Below are 21,735 nucleotides of genomic sequence, written 5' to 3' on the forward strand. Positions count from 1 at the left end.
ATCCACAGCTCTGTCCAGGCAGAAGTCTTTAAATTGCTGGATAATGGAGAAGAAGCATGGACTCCCAGTGAGGGGACAGAGAGTACCCAGGGCAACAACGGGGCCCTTGAGAGTTCAGAAGCAAGGGTTTACTTAGCATATGGAATGGAGGTACCCAACATTTCAACAATTAGTATGGCTGTACCAGTATGTATCTGCTGAATTTCAGCCTTGTCTGAAATTCCATCTTGTATTCTGCAGTGGATATCGAAGATTCACTCATTCAACATCCACGCTAATCCATTTCTAGTATTTGGTTTTTGTACTGTAGTAACTTGACAGCTAAAAACTACATTTCCCAGACCCCTTTGCAGCTCCCTTGCAGCTAGGGATCCATATGTCATTTAGGTTCTTCCCATCAGGTGAACTTGCATGAGATTTTGAATCAGACCAAGCTCTGATGGGAGGTAGGGTGTGAGACATCCACTTTGCTAGTGCGAATTACGGCAGAGGTGATGTGGCCATGGGACCAGAACCAGGCTGGCAGTTCACTGATCAAGTAGACGCCACTTTTCCTTTAGTGGCCCAGCTCTGTGGTGTGGCTTTGGAAGCTCAGCTGCTTATTTTTATATTTTATATTGTTTATTTTGTTCAAAACTTCACACTCGATTCAGTGTGACAGCTGTACCCCTTGATAAAGTCCTTTGCACTTTAAACAGGAAAGTGGATGCTGATATCTATAGCTGAGAACAATGACCAAGCAAATGGTACCAGAAATGAAATTCAGGAAACAGCTCCCCACAGGAATGTGGAATCTGAGATCGGCTACCTGTATCCAGATGCTTTCAGACACTGGGACACTAACAGTCACAGCACACAGTGGCAAAGCAGTTACTTAGATAGTCACTTGTGGTGGTCCGGAATGAAGTGACATGGAAGGCCATGGCCTTAGAAACCCCAAGGTCTCCTGCAATTAACGATTACGGGGAACGTAAAGAATACAGCGCTGTAGGGTGGCAGTCACTGAGCGAGGTAACTGCACCGGGGAAAGGAGATTCCCAGACCCTTGGAAATTAGTGAATCCTGCTCTGAGCTGGCAAAGCATGCCATCGTGGGCCACCAGTCAAAGCAGGGGAGTCTGGGGTTAGTGAGAAATGGTGTTTGACTCCAAGTCTCTCTCCAGTGGACCCAGTGGATACACAGACTCATCCTGTGACCCAGTGGGCAACTGAACTCATCCAGTGGTTGCTTCCACAATGCCTAAGTGTGTAATCAGAATAGACATCCTTGGCAAATGGCACAGTCCTCCATTTTTTCAGGTATAGATTCTCCTGGAACAACCTCTCCCACTAAAAACAGAAAGCAGTGCCACCGTCAAAGATATGACAGGCGCAGGTGGCAATCCCTACCACAAATCCTTTTAATTCTCCTCTTCTACCAGTACCTCTCTCAAGACAAATGACTCTGGAGCAGGGCTCCTCAATCTTGGCACCCCTGATATCTGGGGTGGATAAATCTTGCACTGTGGGACGGTCAGCAGCGTCCCTGTCTTCTAGCCACTAGGTGCCAGTAGCACACCCTCTCCAGTTGTGATGTTGTCTCCAGACATTACCAAATGCCCCCTGCGGGACAAAATTGCTCTTGGGTGAGAAGCTCTGAACGACACGAAATAAGCTTAGTCAGAGATTGACTCTAATTACAGCTGCTGTTTCCAAATATGATTTCTTGAACTAGAAAGAAGCACAAGTTTTGTTGAGCCTCTTTGGCTTTTGGAAGCAATATATCCCATACTGGGGGGCACTGCTCCTGCCATGGACATAGTAACGTGTAACGCTTCCAGCTCTGAGTCGGGGCGCGGGGAGGCCAGAGCAAGACACGGCTCCATCTGGTGCAAGCCCCTCTGACCCTCTGACCCAGCTTGAAGTTCCCAGGGAAGATGGAATGCTGCAGAGAGGCCTGGGAAGAAAATCATAGCAGAGGCCCCCTGCCCGCTTTGGAAATAACTCTTCTCTTCCTGAAACAGCTCCTAGCTTGCTACTGGGGCCGGTAGAAACTCCAAGTGCCATGGTACCTGAAATTCCCCTCATAAACCCAGTGTTTTCTGATCCTTCAGGTCATAAATGTGGGCTTTTGCAATGACGGTCCACCAGATCCGGAAGGCACAGGTAAGTTCCGTGAGCAGGGAGCTCACATTCCCGGGGCAGCTACACCTGGGCACCTAGGCACCACCGCCTCTCTCACAACCCACACATGGGGCCTCTTGGGAAGCAGAGGTCACTTTTGTGTCTCCTCCTCAGCAGCGTGCAGGGCTTCTGGTTTGCTCCTACTCTTAAACCTGAAAGGTGCAATCTTACAAGATCAGTTTCCTCGCAGGACAGATTAGGAAACTGGTCCCTGGAGAAGTTCAGTCACTTCCCCCAAATGAGGGAGGCAGGTGGTGACTGGCCAGGACGAGAACTCAGGGCTCCTTGTTTATGGTCTTTTTGCACATTCGAAGGTAAAGAGTTGGTCTAAGATTCTCCAGTAAGAAGTGATTCTGCATCCTACCTCAGCCCTTTCCTTAATATTAACCATACCTAGAGAAAGAAAATCTAGCCATCTGCTGCATTTCATGACATTGTTAAACTTCTAGAAAAACAGAGGAAGCTTCAACTACGTAACACAAAACCTTTTCATCCGTCCGGCTCTGTTTCATTGCTCTGTCCTTAGATGGTTTACCCAGCCTCCTCGAGTTTATAGGAATCTTTATTCATGTCCAAGCTAATCATAATCATCCTTGATTTGCTTTAAATTCACATAAGTGGGGCTTCCCTGGTGGCGCAGTGGTTGAGAATCTGCCTGCCAATGCAGGGCACACGGGTTCGAGCCCTGGTCTGGGAAGATCCCACATGCCGCGGAGCGGCTAGGTCCGTGAGCCACAACTACTGAGCCTGCGTGTCTGGAGCCTGTGCTCTGCAAAAAGAGAGGCCGCAATAGTGAGAGGCCCGCGCACCGCGATGAAGAGTGGCCCCCACTTGCCGCAACTGGAGAAAGCCCTCGCACAGAAACGAAGACCCAACACAGCCAAAAATAAATAAACAAATAAATATTTAAAAAAAAAAAAAAAAAAAAAAAAAAAAAAAAAAATTCACATAAGTGAATGGCGTAGAATCATGACCGTAATGCTTTGTGCAGGAAGTTAAAGGTAAGCCATCCAGACTTTTTTAAGATACGAGCGCAATTAGAGTCAGTATCATTTGCCCAAGGGACTTCATCACCTATGAAAAATAACATCTGTAAGTTTCACACAAAATGTACTGGTCTGATTACATAAAATTTCATGGTATTTTCCCAAAAGGGTAATAATATTAAAATTCAAATGCATTTTGCTTCAATTCCTTAACCTTGAGCAGTAAGTCACTGAAATATTTGTAGGCTTCTCCACAAGATGGGGCTACTCTCCAAGCAGTTCTGTTGCTAAGCAGTGTGGCATCTTGAAAACGTTTGATTATAAAGTGTCACTCACGTTAGCTGTCTTGATAGGATGGCTCATTAACTGCAACTCTAGGAATCATTAATTAAGGTGAAGGATAAGGATTTCTAGCACCATCTGAGGAGATGTAACTTCTCAGCCTCTGCTTGTTCATGCAATGGTCTTCAAGTCCAGGCTTGCATTCTACAGCCCCCCAGTTCTCGACTTCACTAGGAAGGCCGGTGTGAAGGGCACTCTTCCATCTCTGTTCCCAGTGATCTGCACCTCCTTATTCCCTGATCCCCTCCGAACAAAATGCCACGCCTTCACGCAGACCATGGACGCAAACAAAGCCGGTCTTGAGAAAGAGATGGACAAGGGTGAAGCAGACACCCCACGTGTGCAGAGGTGAGAGTCCAGGGTACTTGACAGTCCTGACTCTTGCCCTTTTCTCAGATCCAGCCTCCTTGCTGCCCACACTGTGATTCCCCAGGGCAACCCTGGCCACTCGGGCTTTAACCCTTCTCTGCTTTCGTTGGTTTAGGTTTCTGCAACCAAAAGGATCCTAATCTATGCACGATATCACCATTAGAAGGAATCTTGCAGGAAGCATTTACTAGAAAATATATTAAAATCCATAACCAATATTTATTTAGTTCCTTGATGGGCTCCCGTGAGCAGAATCTGGGCTAAGCACACTAAGCAAGGTCACTGAGTCCCACACTTTCAAGCACCACCTCTCATCCGTTCAGCCTCCCCTGTCTCTGAGGCCCTGGACCACCTGTTCTGGCCCAGCTGTGGCTTTGTATCCAACTCTGGGTGGGCGCTGACCACCTTTGCATACACATGGCCCACAACAGTTCTTGCTTCATTTCCAGACTGTATGCCTCTCACCTCCTGCCCAGGGTTTCCCTGTTGCCACAAGACACCTGGAATCTGCTTGTCACCCATGACGCACAACCAGAAGAAAAAGGGAATTAATTAATGTCAGTGAAGCAAACGTTCACCAGTGGGAAAGCGCAGCACGAGGCAAGTTCTCCCTTCCCCCTCCTGCTGCATGGCCAGCCCCATGCGCCCAGCGGCCTCGTGGCAAACAGTCCCACCAGACTGCTACCTGGAAGCATCCAGCTAAATAACACACCCTCCTATTGGTTTTCCCTCCTTCCCTACCTCACTCCTCTTTCCCCTCAATGCTTGCTTTCCTGGGATTGCACTCCTAACAAACTGGTAACACAAATCCATGCCCCGGCTCTGCTTTTTTAGGGGACTCATTCCAAGATGTTCTTGATTTAAATGAGGTCTATGGTCAAGTTAGAAGCTGAACATGGTAGAGACGAAAAATTCCTGGCTAGTTCCTTTTCAGTAACTGAAAATGCAATAGGACACCACAGTAACTGGACACGAGACATGAAGCAATTCATCCCCCTGTAAGTGGGTAACGCTGAGCATTGCTGTAGTAACAGATCAGCAACCGATTTCCCACACAAGAGAATGAAGGGAAAGGTCCTATTAGCAAATGAACTAACTTTAGTGCCTCGTTATATACCAAATATGAGCGAATTTAATGAGATGCTTCAATGGGACTTCTCAAATAGTAACTACTTTGCCTGGAGAAAAATGAACATGTCGTGATAAGCCTGTTACACAGAAACCAAAACTAAAAAAGGCCAAATTCAAGGAAGCCACTTCCTGGGCAGCCACTAGATGGAGAGCTTAACCATCCCTTGGATTCTTTACCTAAAAGAGACACTCCAAGGCTTGGCTCTGCCCTTATTCTGGTTGTTAAGACTTTGCTATTTGACAAATAAAGATCTACTTACAATAACCTGAGAATGTAAGAACTGTCTAAATTTTAAAAGTTGAGAATTTTTTTATTATAGATAATACAAAAGTAGGATAAACATAAAGCATAGAGAACATTTTAGTTGTCCATTGGCTGTATTTTGTTCCTGCTGCCCCATTAGCTTCCTACTCTTTGGAGGGAGGCATTATCATAGTGTTTGATGAGGGCTTTGGCTTTGTTTTACTTTACTTTGAAGGGGTATGGGTGTTTGCTGTTTTTTATTTTTTTAATATTTTAATTTTATTGGAGTATAGTTGATCTACAATGTTGTTAGTTTCAGTTGTACAGCAAAGTGATTCAGTTAAACATATACATGTATTCACTCTTTTTTAGATTCTTTTCTCACAGAGGTTATCACAGAATATTGAGTAGAGTTCCCTGTGCTATACACTAGGTCCTTGTTAGTCATCTATCTTATATTTTGTAGTGTGTGTGTGTTCATCCCAAGCTCCTGATTTATCCCTCCCCCTAACATTTCCCCTTTAGTAACCATAAGTTTGTTTTCGATACATATAAACCTGCTTCTATATTGTAAATAAGTTCATTTGCATTTTTTTATTAGATTCCACATATAAGTGATATCATATATTTGTCTTTCTCTTTCTGACTTACTTCCCTTAGTATGATAATCTCTAGGTCCATTCATGCTCCTGCAAATGGCATTATTTCATTCTTTTTTATGGCTAATATTCCATTGTATACATATATACCACATCTTCATCCATTAGGTGTTTGCTGTTTAAATAAGGTGTTTTGATAACCAAAAAAAATCTCCTAAAGAGTATTTCTCAAATGAAGCCAGGGAAAATGGAGGCCTGAGAAGACAGAAAGTGCTGGGAGCAGGGGGTGCCAGTGGGTAGAGGACGTGAAGCCTGCAGATGGGAGCAGAGGCATAGGGTTGTTGTGATGACAGCATATATATATATTTTAATTATTAATGTGGGAAATAGCTTACGACAAAAATCTTCCCAGCTTCATAATAAGAGATTCGTAAAATAACTTACTGTAGAGGTATACGATAGAATTCGACACAGCCGTGAAAAATCATGTTCAAGAGGCATTTTAATGAAATTGAGATATGTTTATGATGTGTCATAAAATGAAAAGAAATAGGGCTCTGAAAGAGTATGAATCAATTTTTGTAAAAAAAAATTTTTTTAATTAGAAATAAATTACATATACATGTATGTGGGGACAGAGGGAGAGACTATTGACAGTGATTATTTCTGAGACTGAGAGGTTGGCTTAATTATTTTTATGGGTTTTTTTTGCTTCTCTGTACTTCCTAGGTTTACCTCTGTCTTATTTTTATTTTAATTACTAGCATTACTCTCTACCTGGCCCTGTTCTAAGCACTTTATAAATATCAACTCACCAGATCCTCACAGCTTGCTTATGAAGTAGTTACTGTTACTTTCCCCATTTTTACAGGTTAAAACATTGATGCACAGGGAAGTCAAGTTACCTACTGGAGGTTACACAGCTAATGAGTGCTGGAGCTAGGATTCAGACCCAGGAAATCTGGCTCCAGATTCTGTGTTGTTAAACTAATTTTAAAAAGAAAGAGAGAGAGAGGATTTTTTTAAAAAGGAAGGAAGCAAAGAAGAAAGGGAGGAAACTGTTTGCCGCAAGGGAACAATACACATTTGCTTTAAAAAAAAAAAAAAATTTTAAAAACCATTTAATGCCTCTAAAATTTTATTTTTAAAAGAAATCTGTTTTTTTTTTAACATCCTTATTGGAGTATAATTGCTTTACAATGTTGTGTTCGTTTCTGCTGTATAACAAAGTGAATCTAAAAGGAAAAATATAAACTGAGAAAAACAGATAACATTGAAGTGGCTAATCCTGAATAAATTCACTGCAGGAATTCAGAATCATGCAAGTAAACTGTCTTAAACAAGAGGCTCTTCATTTTCTTTTCTGAATACTTCATGCTGGCAGCTCCCCTCTCAGAGCACAACCTGCGTCCAGGGGCTGGATTTACCTCTCTACCCTAAACAAGTCTGGACTTTGCCTCTCCAGAGCATGCCTCAACCTGACCAGCACGAAAGTCATCATTTTTTTTTTGAACCATGTAAAAGAAAACCAACTTGTAAAACAGGGGGAAAAGGCATAATACCCAAGCTGAAACTACGGCAAACCTTAAATATGAGTTCACACTCTTTAAGTTTGTCTCCTTCAAGACCAAGGGCTGAAAATGAACCAATGACATCTTGCCGCCAAAACCAACCAGCCAGTTGGGAGCCTGCTCTGCTGGGCTCTGTGTAAGAAGGGAAAGCGCTCGCTCGCCTGAACTGTTCCCTTTCCCCTAGATGCATGCTTTTCATGGGCTTTGGAGGAGAGGAAGGAAAAGGGGGGAGGCGGAGGTGAGGGGAGGAAACGGGAGCAGGAAGGATCCTGGAGGGATGAGGAAGAGGGTGAGAGAAGGGAGGGGAAGGAGAAGACAGAAAAGAGACGGGCAGGGTGCGGGAGCTCTTCGTTTTCCTACTACTGTGGTTGACATGGCGAGGAAGGGGTCACAAACATATGCTGAAACTCACAAAGCCTAAACACAAGAAGAGAACTATTTCTTTCTTATCCTCTGTCTCTAGGTGCAGACTTCAGGCAAATATCATCTGCAAAAAGTGGTGAATGGGTCCTTACCTCTAAAAACAGTCAGGATTAAATCTGCTAAAGAAGTTTGAGTGTTATATGTAACAAGCATTCAGCAAAATCCTTTGTTTCACTGCAATATCCTCCAGTACACAGAGAAGGAATTAACAGACTTTGTTAAAAAGTAATCTTACTATAAATAAAGCAAGTGCTGTTTAGGTGATGAAGACCCAAGCCCCAGAAGCTGCAAGGTAGCGTAACAAACCCCCAAGGAATGCCACAGATGTTCATTTGCCCATTCAGCTCACCCAGGTACCTAGCTTCCAGGAAACAGGTATTTTTTAAGTAGTCGAGGATTAAGTTGTTTTCAAATAATTGTTCAAAGGAGCTCTCTACTCCACAGCACGAACGGTTTGTCTGGTCTGCATCCACCAAAGATTGGCTGGGTGGTGGTTGCTACTTGAGCTGCAGGAACAGGAATTGCTGAGCTAAACTAAGCAGCAGTGAAGAGCCTGGAATTCTCCAAAACCCCAATGTTCTGCACAGGATGACTGATTACCCCCACTCTCCCCCCATGAACACACTACTCCCACCATGTCCGTCAGACCTCAATCAGAAAAATCCACCCAGGGAATTCCCTGGCGGTCCAGTGGTTAGGACTCTGCACTTCCACTACAGGGGGCAACGGTTCAGTCCTTGGTCGGGGAACTAAGATTCCGCAAGCCACAAGCCGTGCGTCGAGACCAAAAATAAAATATCCACCCAATTCCCAGATTACCCACAAAATTGCACACAGCACGTTTAAGAAATCCAGAGGAGGATGGAGATAAAGGTGAGAATGAAGGAAAACCCATGATATCTCTTTTCAGAATTTCTGTATCACTGGTTTTTTGGTTTTGTTTTTTAATTTATTTATTTATTTATTTTGGGCTGCTTTGGGTCTTCGTTGCTGCGCGCGGGCTTTCTCTAGTTGCAGTGAGTGGGGGCTACTCTTTGTTGCGGTGCGCGGGCTTCTCATTGCAGTGGCTTCTCTCGTTGCGGAGCACGGGCCCTAGGCACATGGGCTTCAGTAGTTGTGGCTCGCGGGCTCTAGAGCGCAGGCTCAGTAGTTGCGGCGCATGGGCTTAGTTGCTCCGCAGCATGTGGGATCTTCCCAGACCAGGGATCAAACCCATGTCCCCTGCATTGGCAGGCGGATTCCCAACCACTGCACCACCAGGGAAGTTCTGTATCACTGTTTTAAAAGATCATTTGCACCTATCTTTGCTCTTAAGACTTTGTCCAAAACAGATATTTAACCTAATCTCTTTATACTTATTCATTTACTGACCACGTGCTAGGCCCTGTTTTATTTCTTTGGTGCCAGTGGCCTTAAAACTTGACTTTAAACATCTATTTTGAAGAAATTCCACTGCAAGAATATGTCTCTCTATCCTCTATCTGGGGGGATTCCCTTGTAATGGAGCTGGACTTATGTAACATACTTAATAAAGAACTGCCAAGTCATTGGTATTCTACTGCCATCTAATGTTATTTCCCAGTACTAAAAGGAGATCAAGAAGGTAAGGATACATTATTAGCCATTTTTAAATCTTTATGGTAAATTTAAAATATTAGCTCACAGGGCTTCCCTGGTGGCGCAGTGGTTGAAAATCTGCCTGCCAATGCAGGGGACACGGGTTCAGGCCCTGGTCTGGGAAGATCCCACATGCCGCGGAGCAACTAGGCCCGTGGGCCACAATTACTGAGCCTGCGCGTCTGGAGCCTGTGCTCCGCAACAAGAGAGGCCGCGATAGTGAGAGGCCTGCGCACCGCGATGAAGAGTGGCCCCCGCTCGCCGCAACTGGAGAAAGCCCTCGCGCAGAAACGAAGACCCAACACAGCCATAAATAAATAAATAAAATTTAAAAAAGTATATTAGCTCACTGGGCATATATTACTATATAGTTACCAAAACATAACTAAAACTCCCAGGATGAAACTTAATCAGCCTCTCCTAAACCATCTATCACTATGGAGGTCGCTAGGTAATGACCCAGTTACTTCTTCAGATGCCTTAATTATCCCAGAAACACCAAAGCTCTTTTTTGAGAAGTGGAAATCTATTTCTGTTATTCATTAACACCCTTAAAGTGTATATAAGCCAATGATAGGGAAATGGGGAGTCACAAACACAGGGCATGATTAAGGTCCTCAATGAAGGGCCAGTGGGCGCCTACTTTTTTCCTTAGCGGTGTCTGTCTACACATGCTTAGCTTTAAAATGGAAATCTAGAATTCTAACAAAGATTAAATTAGGTCCCAAAGTCATTATGAAGTTAATGAACAAATATAACCATGATGCAGATGCTACAACAGGTTCCTAAAGAAGTTAAATATGCTGTGCTTTCATTACTCTCTAAATTTTCTCTTTAAGCAGGTGGAACATATTTTCAAGGTAAATGAAGGGACTGGGAGGGGTTTCTCATTTTTAAGCTTCTAGGTCTCCGTAAGCCTGGGAATAGGATACTAAATACCCAAGGGTTCTGAGATGAATTTTCTCAGCAAAAAGAAAATCAAATACGCCACCCACTTTATTATCAACTGTGAAAGTAACAAAATAGAGATGACATAGAGTTTAGTCTCATGAAAAGACTACTCAGTTAATAAACCTTTATAATTGCCTAATATACTCAGCATTGGGCTAGACACGGCCAGACATAGGTGTTTCCCCTAATAGCATAAGGGCAAAAATAAAATGAATCCTATGGTCCATCCTCAAAAAAAGTTTGAAAAGCATGAGCATGGCTACAAAAAGATATTTGCTGCATGGGTGGTTCTGGAATCAGCTCTGCTAATTAACAGTCACACCCCCATGCAGTAAGGTACCCAGAAGCCAGCTGTGATGCCCTAGCCTCTTGAGGTCTAGATGAATCTGGCCGAGCACCCATTCCATGCCCTTTCTAAGACTTCAGTAGACCCCCAAGGGGCTGAAGGGCTCAAGAAAACCCCAGCTCTGAGGTCCTTCCTCTAGGGGTCCAGATGTACAACGCAGCACATTGCTCAAATTCTAGGAAACAACAAAGTAGCTTGTGAATAGAGCAGACCCCATAGAGCAAAAGGGGGAAGACAGTTTCCCAATGAACCCCGGGCATTCCCACTCTCAGGCTCCCTGCTCATCCCTCGCCTGGGGGATTTTCCCATGACTCTTCCACTGCACTTGACCCAGCCCCCATCTGCAGGCATCCCCCAGCCTTCGTCCAGCCTCCATCTCTCCTCACCCCTCACCCACCCAGACAGTGAGCCTGCTGTAAGCTCCTCTCCTGCGTTGTTCTGGCTTTGCCCTCAGGTCTCATCTCCTATCTCTAGTGACTTAACAAGCGTTTGTTTTTCCCAAACAAAGACAATTTCCTCCCTCAAAAGGAATTCCGCCATTGATATAATTAATTATGTACACTGGCCTTCCTGGAAAAGTACTATCATCCATTCTGAAACGGTCGAAATAATAGTATACGTTAAAGAAAGGTAGACCTTTAAAATCATGACTATAAGAAACTTCAGCAAAATAGTCATATCATGAAGAAAGACAGAAGAGTAGTATCCTGTTGTAAAATGACTCATTACGCATTACAAACATGAAAAGATACCTAACCCCAGACACAACAACTACGTATAATCAAAGTCCGCTATGACACGGAAAATAGGCTTAACCATTCTTCATCATTACTAAAAGGAGCCACCATAGGGCTGACAGTCTTCGCCACTTATAAACTTCAGTGGAAAAGGAGTCGTAACCTAGCTGGAGAGCAAGGACCTCATCTGAGAGCTCTTTGTCCAGCTCCGCCTCTTTGCTCCAAGACTGTTGTCCCCTAATCCGTCTGTCTGCTGCCCTTATCGCTCTGCCTGGAACATCTCTTCTCCCTGCCTGGCTAGCTGTTCGCCTCCTCAGGTTCACTTGGAACAGCTGTGCAGGTTCATTGTCACAATCCGTCTTCAGCAGCATCTGTCCATCACACGTGAGTGGCAGCGAACCCGTATCAATGCAGGTAGGCTGACCACATGCCAGGACCTCCCAGTCACGCGCTCGTCCTCAGGCAAGACTTGGAGTGGCTGATGGAGGCCAATTTCAGGCTTCGCCCACGCTGATTCCCCTGTGCTCTCCATGCATTTTGAGTAACCACATGCAATTTTTGCTGAGTCGGTTTTCATTTTAACTTGTTTAGGATTTTCAGCAGTGTTTGGCATGCTTGTCTTCCCAATGAGATGGTTAAACCTTTTTGAGAACAAAGACCCGTACCTTCAGTTTCTTTTACATCCGCCACATTGCCTTGTAGAGCACAGCACGTGTAACATGCTTTTTTTTTAACTTTTTATTTTATATTGGAGTCTAGTTGATTAACAATGCTGTGTGAGTTTCAGGTGTGTAGCAAAGTGATTCAGTTATACATATACATGTATCCTTTTTCAAATTCTTTTCCCATTTAGGTTGTTACATAATATTGAACAGAGTTCCCTGTGCTATACAGTAGGTTCATTTAACAAATGATGCCCGATGCCCCACCACCAAAGCCAGCCCGAGGGAAAACTGGGACAAAGGCAAAATTAGTCTTTAGCCCCTTCCTTCCTTCCTTCCTTCCACCTCCTCTCTCCTTCTCCCCTCCCATCCTCCACCAGAGCCAAGAGCTCCCAAGTAACCCATTATAGCACTTACTTAGGCCAGTGTGGGGTGGATCTCAATTTAGTGGGGTCTGAGGTTTACTCAAATTGGGGGTCCCACATTAAGAAAGAGAAAACAGAATTATAAACACAAAATTAGGCATTAAAGTGAATATTTACCTAGAAAGAAAAAATAAAATATAACAAATTACACATTTTTTAAGGCTGATAACACAAAAGCCAGGAAATAAATAACAGACTATTTGTATTAATTTCCTGGAAGACTTTAATGTCAAAATAGATATACATAGAGATAGATAGAGATATGGTTTTGGCCGAAAACTCTTTGATTTCCTCTTCTTACAACAACTTTGCAATGTCTTCTATAGAATGAATACAAAGATAATTTAGTCCTTCCTCCAGCAGGGATGATTGAAATTTGTCTTTTATTATGGAGAGACGGGGTACTCAAAACATGCAAGTTCCCAGACAGATGTACTGGCTATTTACAGTTTACAGGTTTGTACCCTACAAACACAGGAATTCTGATCAACTCTATTTTGCATAATTTCTATCATAAAGGGAAAAAAATGTATACTGTGTTTACAATTATATTATTACATTATCAAGAACAGTCACGACAGAAGAGAATTTGCATTTTTGAACAGACATTGATGAGAACCCAAGCCTCTGCTTTGGGCACATTTGGTAATTAAGTGTTTTTCCTAGACTAGCTTCTGGCTCATCCATTTCAAACCTGGTTTCTCCTCCATGGAGCCCATCCTTCCAAGCTGGGCACCACAGAACACCTTCACGTTGAACATGACCTCAGCCCTGGACCTTTAGGTCATGAATCTGGCCAAGTGGACACCACAGGAGGAACGCATAGCAGAGACATAGAGCAAAATATATTCGTGCTAGCTCTTTGACATATCCCCCCAAACCTACAGGAAAGGTTTTCTCAACTCAGCTTCCCCTTGCATCTTAAAAATGCCTGTTGCCATTCCAACTTCACCCAAGAACAGGGAAGGTTGAATGAAGGTGAAGTTAAAATGTTAAGAGATTTACTCAGTTCTTCACCAATGGCAGTAAAGATATCTTACTTCTGCAAATTGTACAAAAACGTACATCCATTGAACACATTCCTGGGTCCGCCCCGTGCAAGTGGGGGGCCTGAAACCTAACCTTCATTAGTTTCACTGTAAACCACTTCTAGACTATCCTCACTAAGCTGGGAAAATGAATAACACTTATTAAGTGCCTTCTCTCACACTGTGTTTTACATTTACTAACTCATTTCATTCTAAACATTATCTTGCGAGGAAGGTAATATTTCCATTTTATAGATGAAAACATTGAGGTGCATGGAAGTTTCTCAGAGGACATCCAAAACCACTACTGCCATGACTGCTTCCAGTGAGGGAGCTAGTAGACAGGACTGGGATAAAGACATGCTTTAAATTGTTTATGTCATTTGAGGGGTTTTTTCTTTATTTTCCATGACTATTGACTACTTCTTAAATTTAAAACTATATATTTTAAAGAAAAAAATAAGAATTCATACTAAAAGGGAAATTACTAATAATAGATTGATGCATTTTATCACTGTTATGTGTTGAATTGTGTCCCTCCCAGGAAAGGTATGTTGAAGTCCCCCAAGACCTCAGGATATGACCTTATTTGGATATAGGGTCCTTGCAAATTGTACCAAGTTAAGACCAGGTCATTGGGATGGGCCCTAGTCCAATAAAACTGGTGTCCTTATGAGAGGTGGGCATTCTTCCCATTGAGAGGTGGGGTCTCCGCCCTCAAAATGAGGAGGAAGTTGTGACTGTTTTGACCACAGCAGAAGTAACTCCCGTGTTTAGGTCATAAAGGTCACGCAGCTTCTACCTTGGTCTCTGGAATTCTCCTCTTGGATGCTCTCGGCCACTATGAAAGCAGCCAGCTTCCCTGAGACCGCCTTGCTGTGAGAAAGCCTATTCAGAGAGACCAACCAGGCGGGGCCGTGTCTCAAACCAGCCGTGTCTGACCTAAGACACAGGAAGAGAGAGAGATGCCTGTACAGTCCCAGCTACACCAGCGCCCCAAATGCCATAGGAGGGACCCTCAAGCCAGAGCCACCCAGCTGAGCCCATTCCTGGCTTCCTGACCCACAGAAATTGGAAGAGATAACAGGATTGTTGCTATTTCAAGCCACTGAGTTTGGGGGTGACCTGATGTGCAGCATGATAACCAGCAGAACCTCCAACTTTCCAGAGCTTCCACTCTCATCTGAAAGGAAATGCTTCGAATATTGCTGCTTAGTGTCTATCTAAACATCATTTACTGGGAAGTAGGCGTGTCAAATCTAAGTCAAGGTTCCTCCTGGCCCAGCTGCTCCTTATCTGAAAGGTAACAGCCACCTTTCTGCCAAGACGTCTCCTGAGTCCCCAACACAGCCCCTGACACTTGGTCGACCCTCTTCTGGGAAGGCTGCCAGAGTCGGGGATGACCGCTCCCTCTGGGCTAGGCCTCGCTTTGCTTCTTTGTAATGAGCAATAACATGGACACCCCAGGACACCACTGCATCACAAACTCTTAGTCTTTACCCAAATAAGCTGAACAATGTTCAGAAGTGGCCCACCCAGCTTTCAGCCCTCCAAGAGTAAGATTCTTTTATTTTTTCCAACGTCCAAGCAGTCCAAGGAAGTCTATGACCACTCCCTTGGGGATGGGTGCAGGAGGCTTCGCCCACATCCCACAGCCAAGCCCTGTTGGCCCAACCTGGAGGCTGCTTCAAGAAAGGAAGACATTCTGACTCTTCATGTTATCCCCCCTGGGGCAGAAATGTTGGCCCATGGGAACCCGATCATAATTCTACTACCCCATCTGGGGTAGGAACAATGGCAGGCTTTCTCTAAATGGCCTTATTAAAATAGCATAACCTCTGGGCAGGCATAAACTTTGTCAGGAATCTGACAAGCATCACATGTCCACCCTCCTTTCTCAATATGTATAATCCACCTCCTGCAAGACAGGCCCAAATCACTTACCCATGTTACTCAAAACCAGGAGGCAGCAGTCACAATTTGTTCACCTCATCTGGTCCCCAAAGAAAAGGGGAGAATAATCATTAATTGTGCAGTGAGTGTTAGGGGAACTTCAAAATCATCAAGGGCAATTTGAGAAGAGGGTCCACAGGAAAGCATGCAATACATACTGTAGCAGGGGAAGTAGGGGAAGGGAGGGAGGAGGAGGGAGGGAGGGAGGAGGAGAGAAGCAAGAAGAGAGGGAGGAAGAAAGTGGGGGGAGGGGAGGAAAAATGGAGACAGAAAAGAAAGTCAAATTCCCCAGAGCCCTTCCACAGTACTCCAAACACAGTAGGTACTTAAGGCAGTGTGTTTTGAATTGAACCAAACTGCTCAAGTATCCTCTAATTCTATCTTTCCTACCCCAGCCTGACTCTGGAAGCATTTTCTCTAGAGAGGAGTTAATACGGAAAGAAAGCATTCATTCAGATTCTAACCAACAAACCACCCATGGGACCTGGTGATGGGGTGGGCCTGGCCCCGAGGGGAGGGGACACCTGGATCCAAGCATCATCTCGAATGCTGACCTCCTCCCAGGAGTGTCATGCAATAGCCTGGGAAACCAAAATATCCCTGGTGGGCAGTTTACTCTTGAGCTGAAGCTCTTGATTTTTATTCGTAAACAAAGTAAGGAGTGAGCAGTTGTTCCGCCCTTTTTCTGTCTGTTTGTTAAAAGTAAGGCTACAAAGAGTAAAGCCAAATGCAAACAGCAGAGAGGTATAAATAAACAGCCTTGGTGCTCAGTGCCAGGAAAGAGCTTAGCGTGACTAAAAGAGAAAATGCAACAGGTAAACTTCCTCCTGACATTTCTCCTGCAGCAGGAACCAATTCCTCGAAATAGCCCTATTCATAGCAGCCTTTTTCTAATGCTATACTAGCCTCAGACAAGGGAGATGAACGGCGTCCTCTATCCTCCCCAGGGAATTGAAAGCTCCGAGGCCGTCCCATTTCCCAGCTGTAACAATGTATATGTCTCAGTGTCCACTTGCTTTTATTTTTCCTAAATAATGTAACCACAGAAATCCATATTGACACTGGGCAGGAACTTGTGGGGCCCTTCTGGGTACAAAAGACCCTCCGTGTCCCCCATTTCTTGTTTGTAGAAAAGGCTTTAGTCTCCTAGACCTTCCCTGAGTTCCAAAGAGCTGACTTAAGCAGTTACTAACTAGGGAAGTGAGGGAATGCAGAAACAAAGGAAAAGCAGTCAAGCAAGAAAAGTAATGATACCTTCAACAGAGTCCTGTTCCCCCTCAAAGGATACTCATAACCATCTGACACGTATCTTTGAATTGTTCTGCAGAAACTAAGGTGGAGGTGGGGGAAGATGGAGGACGGAAGATGGTGACTACAAGTGGACAATGGTGACGACATGCTGAGCGCAAGCGGAGATCCCAGACTGATCAGAACCAGAAGGCTGATGATTAAGATTCCCAAAACATCACCCTGTTACCTCACCACCAACCAATCAGAAGGAAATCCATGAGCTGCATCCCTCACCCCAAATGTTGCCTTTAAAAACCCTCCCCTGGGGCTTCCCTGGTGGCACAGTGGTTGAGAATCTGCCTGCCAATGCAGGGCACACGGGTTCGAGCCCTGGTCTGGGAAGATCCCACATGCCACGGAGCAACTAGGCCCGTGAGCCACAACTGCTGAGCCTGCGCGTCTGGAGCCTGTGCTCCGCAACAAGAGAGGCCGCGACAGTAAGAGGCCCGCGCACCACAATGAAGAGTGGCCCCCACTTGCCGCAACTAGAGAAAGCCCTCGCACAGGAACGAAGACCCAACACAGCCATAAAATAAAAATAAAAAATAAATATTCAATAAATATTCAAATGTCCAGTGTTCATTGCAGCACTATTTACAATAGCCAGGTCATGGAAGCAACCTAAATGCCCATCAACAGACGAATGGATAAAGAAGTTGTGGTACATATATATAATGGAATATTACTCAGCCATAAAAAGGAACAAAATTGAGTCATTTGTTGAGACGTGGATGGATCTAGAGACTGTCATACAGAGTGAAGTAAGTCAGAAAGAGAAAAACAAATATCGTATATTAACGCATGTATGTGGAACCTAGAAAAATGGTACAGATGAACCAGTTTGCAGGGCAGAAGTTGAGACACAGATGTAGAGAACAAACGTATGGACACCAAGGGGGGAAAACCACGGTGGGGTGGGGATGGTGGTGTGCTAAATTGGGCGATTGGGATTGACAGGTATACACTGATGTGTATAAAATTGATGACTGATTAAAAAAAAAAAAAAAAACCCTCCCCTGAAAGCCATCAGGGAGTGTATATATATATATATATTTTTTTTTTAACAATATGTTTGCATTTTACTTAACTATATAATTTAACTATAACTGATAATTTATATTTAAATATATAAATATAATTTACCATATGTATATTCATTATGAAAAATTTTTAAATAAAGGGAAAAAAAAGAAAACGAAAATCCTCTTTAATGCCACCAGCCAGAGATCAATATTTTGGTATATGTCCTTTTACTCTGTTTTCTATACATATTTACATACCTTTTTTATTTTTATAAAATTGGAATGATATTGTTTTAGTGGCCTACTTTTTTCAGTCTTAAAGTGAGCATAAGTGATAAAACATAATAATATGCTATAAGGCTAATAGTCATATTTTTATATTCTTACAGGGTTAAACTTGATAAATTTATGTAAGATTATATAATATATGGATTTTCAATTAAGGAATACAAAAAAGACATTGGTTTATAGGTATTAGCAGTTGCAATGCCATCTGTCATTTCAGGGTCTATTTTTCTGGACAGAAAATGGGTAAAAGAGTCACTAAAAAGATTAAAGTGAACTAACGAGTATTTGTCTTAATGAAACACAAAGTAGATATACCGGAAATTCCAAGTATTTATGACATAAGTTATATGAAAATAAGAACATTAATATGAGTCTACCATAGCAAGACGCTCACAAGAATAAAACAGGTAATTTTCCACAAGGTAAATATCTACAGAGGGGAGGAAAATGTCGAAGTTTTATATATATAAACTATATACATTGCTCTTAATTAAGTCAGTAATACAATTTATGTTTATTAAATCATGACAGGATGCATATTTTATTGATTAGCATAATATATTCCTAAGTAATACAGTTAGAGATAGTGTAAATGATAAAATGTATAATGTAACCACACAAATCCATATTGAAACTGAGCAGGACCTTGCCGGGCCCTCCTGCGTACAAAAAGACCCTCCGTGTCCCCCATTTCTTGTTTGTAGAAAAGGCTTTAGTCTCCTAGACCTTCCCTGAATTCCAAACAGCAGGAATCACTTTTGGAGATAAATGCAAAAACAAGTACCTGGGGGTTTCCCTGGTGGCGCAGTGGTTGAGAATCTGCCTGCCAATGCAGGGGACATGGGTTCGAGCCCTGGTTTGGGAAGATCCCACATGCCGCGGAGCAGCTGGGCCCGTGAGCCACAACTACTGAGCCTGCGCGTCTGGAGCCTGTGCTCCGCAACAAGAGAGGCCGCGATAGTGAAAGGCCCGCGCACCGCGATGAAGAGTGGCCCCCGCTCGCCACAACTAGAGAAAGCCCTCGCACAGAAACGAAGACCCAACACAACCAAAAAATAAATAAATAAATAAATTAAAAAAAAAAAAAAAAGACAAGTACCTGGATTTTTTTTTCCACTCCACAATATTCATTTAAGAGAGCGAGCAAGGCCAAATGAAGCGAAAGCTTATTTAAACGCACAGAGTTCGTTTCCGGCCCTTTCTCACCTGCTGTGCACTCAGGCAAAAGTAAAAGACACCAGGAAACTGCCCAATGGGGCTTCCTCTGCCCCTCACCCCTCTCCCTCTCTCCAAGGAAACTAAACACTGGCTTTTGTCCAAACCCAAGGGCTAATGAGAGCTAGTTACAGCCAACAACTTCCCACAAGAGCTGCCTCCGCCACACCTGGACCTATTTGATGCTCGCTATGGGTCAAGGGTTGCTTGGGTCCCCACGCAGCCCACTAGTGGCCTTTCCGCAGCAAGCTGAGGATAAAGGGGAGAGGTGGTCCCTGAACCTAGGCTTTTGTATTTTATGAGTGCCCTGGCCTCCTGAGCAAAACACGCCAAACTCAGAACGCGGCAACTCTAGCCCCTCAGGCTCACGAAGGCGCTTTCAGGACCCACGCCCTGAAGCTGAAGCCCGCCCCGCCCGTGCGCGGACCCCGTGGAGCCGCGAGCCCCCGGCAGCTGGGAGGCCGCGCGTGGGCCGTGGCGGGGCGGGCCGAGCGTGGGAGCCGCGCGGAGCGAGCACGCAAAGTACCAGCTTGTCCATGGCGCTGCCCTCCGGCGCTCCGCGGGGACACGCCACGGGTGGGGGCCGGCCGGCCCGCGCTGCTCCCCGGCGTCCGCTCGGACTGCTTCTCGCTCCGCTCACCGGGCTGTTTGCGGCTCAGGCGGTCGCCGTGGCGACGAGCGTTGCTCCGCCTGGACCGGGTTCCCTCCTCCCGCTCCTGGTGCTCCAGCGCCTCCCCGGGCTGGGGGGTCCGGAGGCACTTACGCCGCAGCGAGCTCGCCGCCGGCTCCCGGAGAGCGGAAATCCAGAGGTTTCGGCTACCGAGCCCCAGATGCCATTTCTCGGCTGCTTTCCGTCCAGTTTCGGTTGGCTCTGAGCTGAATATTCCTGCTAGCATCAACCAAGTCCCCTTGTTTGGAATGTCTCTTCTGAATTTTATGTTTCTAGCATCGGGAGAAAAATTTTCAAAATGAGATTTAGAATGTTTCAACTTTAATTCGCACATCTTCCCACAGTCTTGACTCATACTTTGGTTCCTCTCGTTGTGTCCTTGTCAGGTATCTTCACAGCTGATTCTTCAGCCTAAAACTCACTGGAAATGTTTAACCTTGAGTTTTAACCTGAAGGTGACAGATAATTTCCTAAATGCTGTCTGCCTGTCAGAACAGTAGCTGCATTGGCATGTGTGAAGATTCCAGGAACTTTGCCCTAAACGACTTTACAAAGGAGAATATAAATATTTTATCTCTGCAAATTGTCCTCTCTCAGTGGGACTAGGACTGCCCGTTAGAAATATGTTTGCCACATGTGTCCATTTATAGCTCTAGGAGCCACATTTTTAACAAGTAAAAAGAAACAGGTGCAATTATTTTAGCAATGTTTCATTTAACCCTATATATCCAAAATATTATTTCAACATGTTATCAACAGAACAATTATTCGTGAGATATTTTAGATTCTTTTTATCAACTGTAACCGAGCAGGACCCTATGGGGCCTTCCTGGGACAGGCCTTCTCCCATATCCTCTGCTTTAGCTCCTCTCTGAAGTACCTACGCAGCCGTATCTGATGCACATTTCCTGAGTTGTTTTGCAGATGTGAACCACGAACTTGTGTTAACTATACTACATCCTCAAATTTTTATGTGTATTTTACACAAACAGTAGGTTCCAGATCAGACCGGTCTCATTTCAAATGCTCAATAGTTAATACGACTGCTGGCTACTGTATTAAACAGTTCAAATCTACTAGACTATAAATTTTAGGGAGACCAGCTCCAAATCTCCATGGGAAGGAAAAGATTGCATCTGTTCATAAGGGCTACTAAATACCGATTAGCTCTTGAACAATTGTTCAAATTCTTACTAGGAAAAAAACCATTAAGCAGTACCAACTCTAAACACTCTTCAGAAACTAAGAAAATTTTAAATGACTTTTTTTGGTTTTAGGGAGTGTCATCATCCTGTTTCTCTCAGTAGCCTATTGTCAGAGTTCATTGTGCACCCAGTAATCACCTTAGAAGATTTAAAACCAGGCCCTCAAGAAAAGAGTTATTCTTTTAACAGAGATGAAAACTCAGCTTGGCCAGGAAAGACAGCCCAGGAAAAGAGGGTGTCGGTAGTGGGTAGGTCTGAGAAGGGGAAATGAGAGCTAACACTCTTCTAGGTCATGATTGTGAGTTAAATCATATCTTAAGACACCCTCTAAACTTGGCCATTATCACTATTATCACTATATTACAGAGGAGACAGAGAGTTACCCAGGACCATCACCAGAAGGAGATTGTGACCCCTGAAACTTGGCTCCATCTGGTGTTTAACCTCTGGACTATACAGGCACCTCAGATATATTGCATGTTCAATTCCAGGCCACTGC

The sequence above is a fragment of the Balaenoptera musculus genome, chromosome 3 (genome assembly GCF_009873245.2).
Source record: "Balaenoptera musculus isolate JJ_BM4_2016_0621 chromosome 3, mBalMus1.pri.v3, whole genome shotgun sequence".
Taxonomy (NCBI): domain Eukaryota; kingdom Metazoa; phylum Chordata; class Mammalia; order Artiodactyla; family Balaenopteridae; genus Balaenoptera; species Balaenoptera musculus.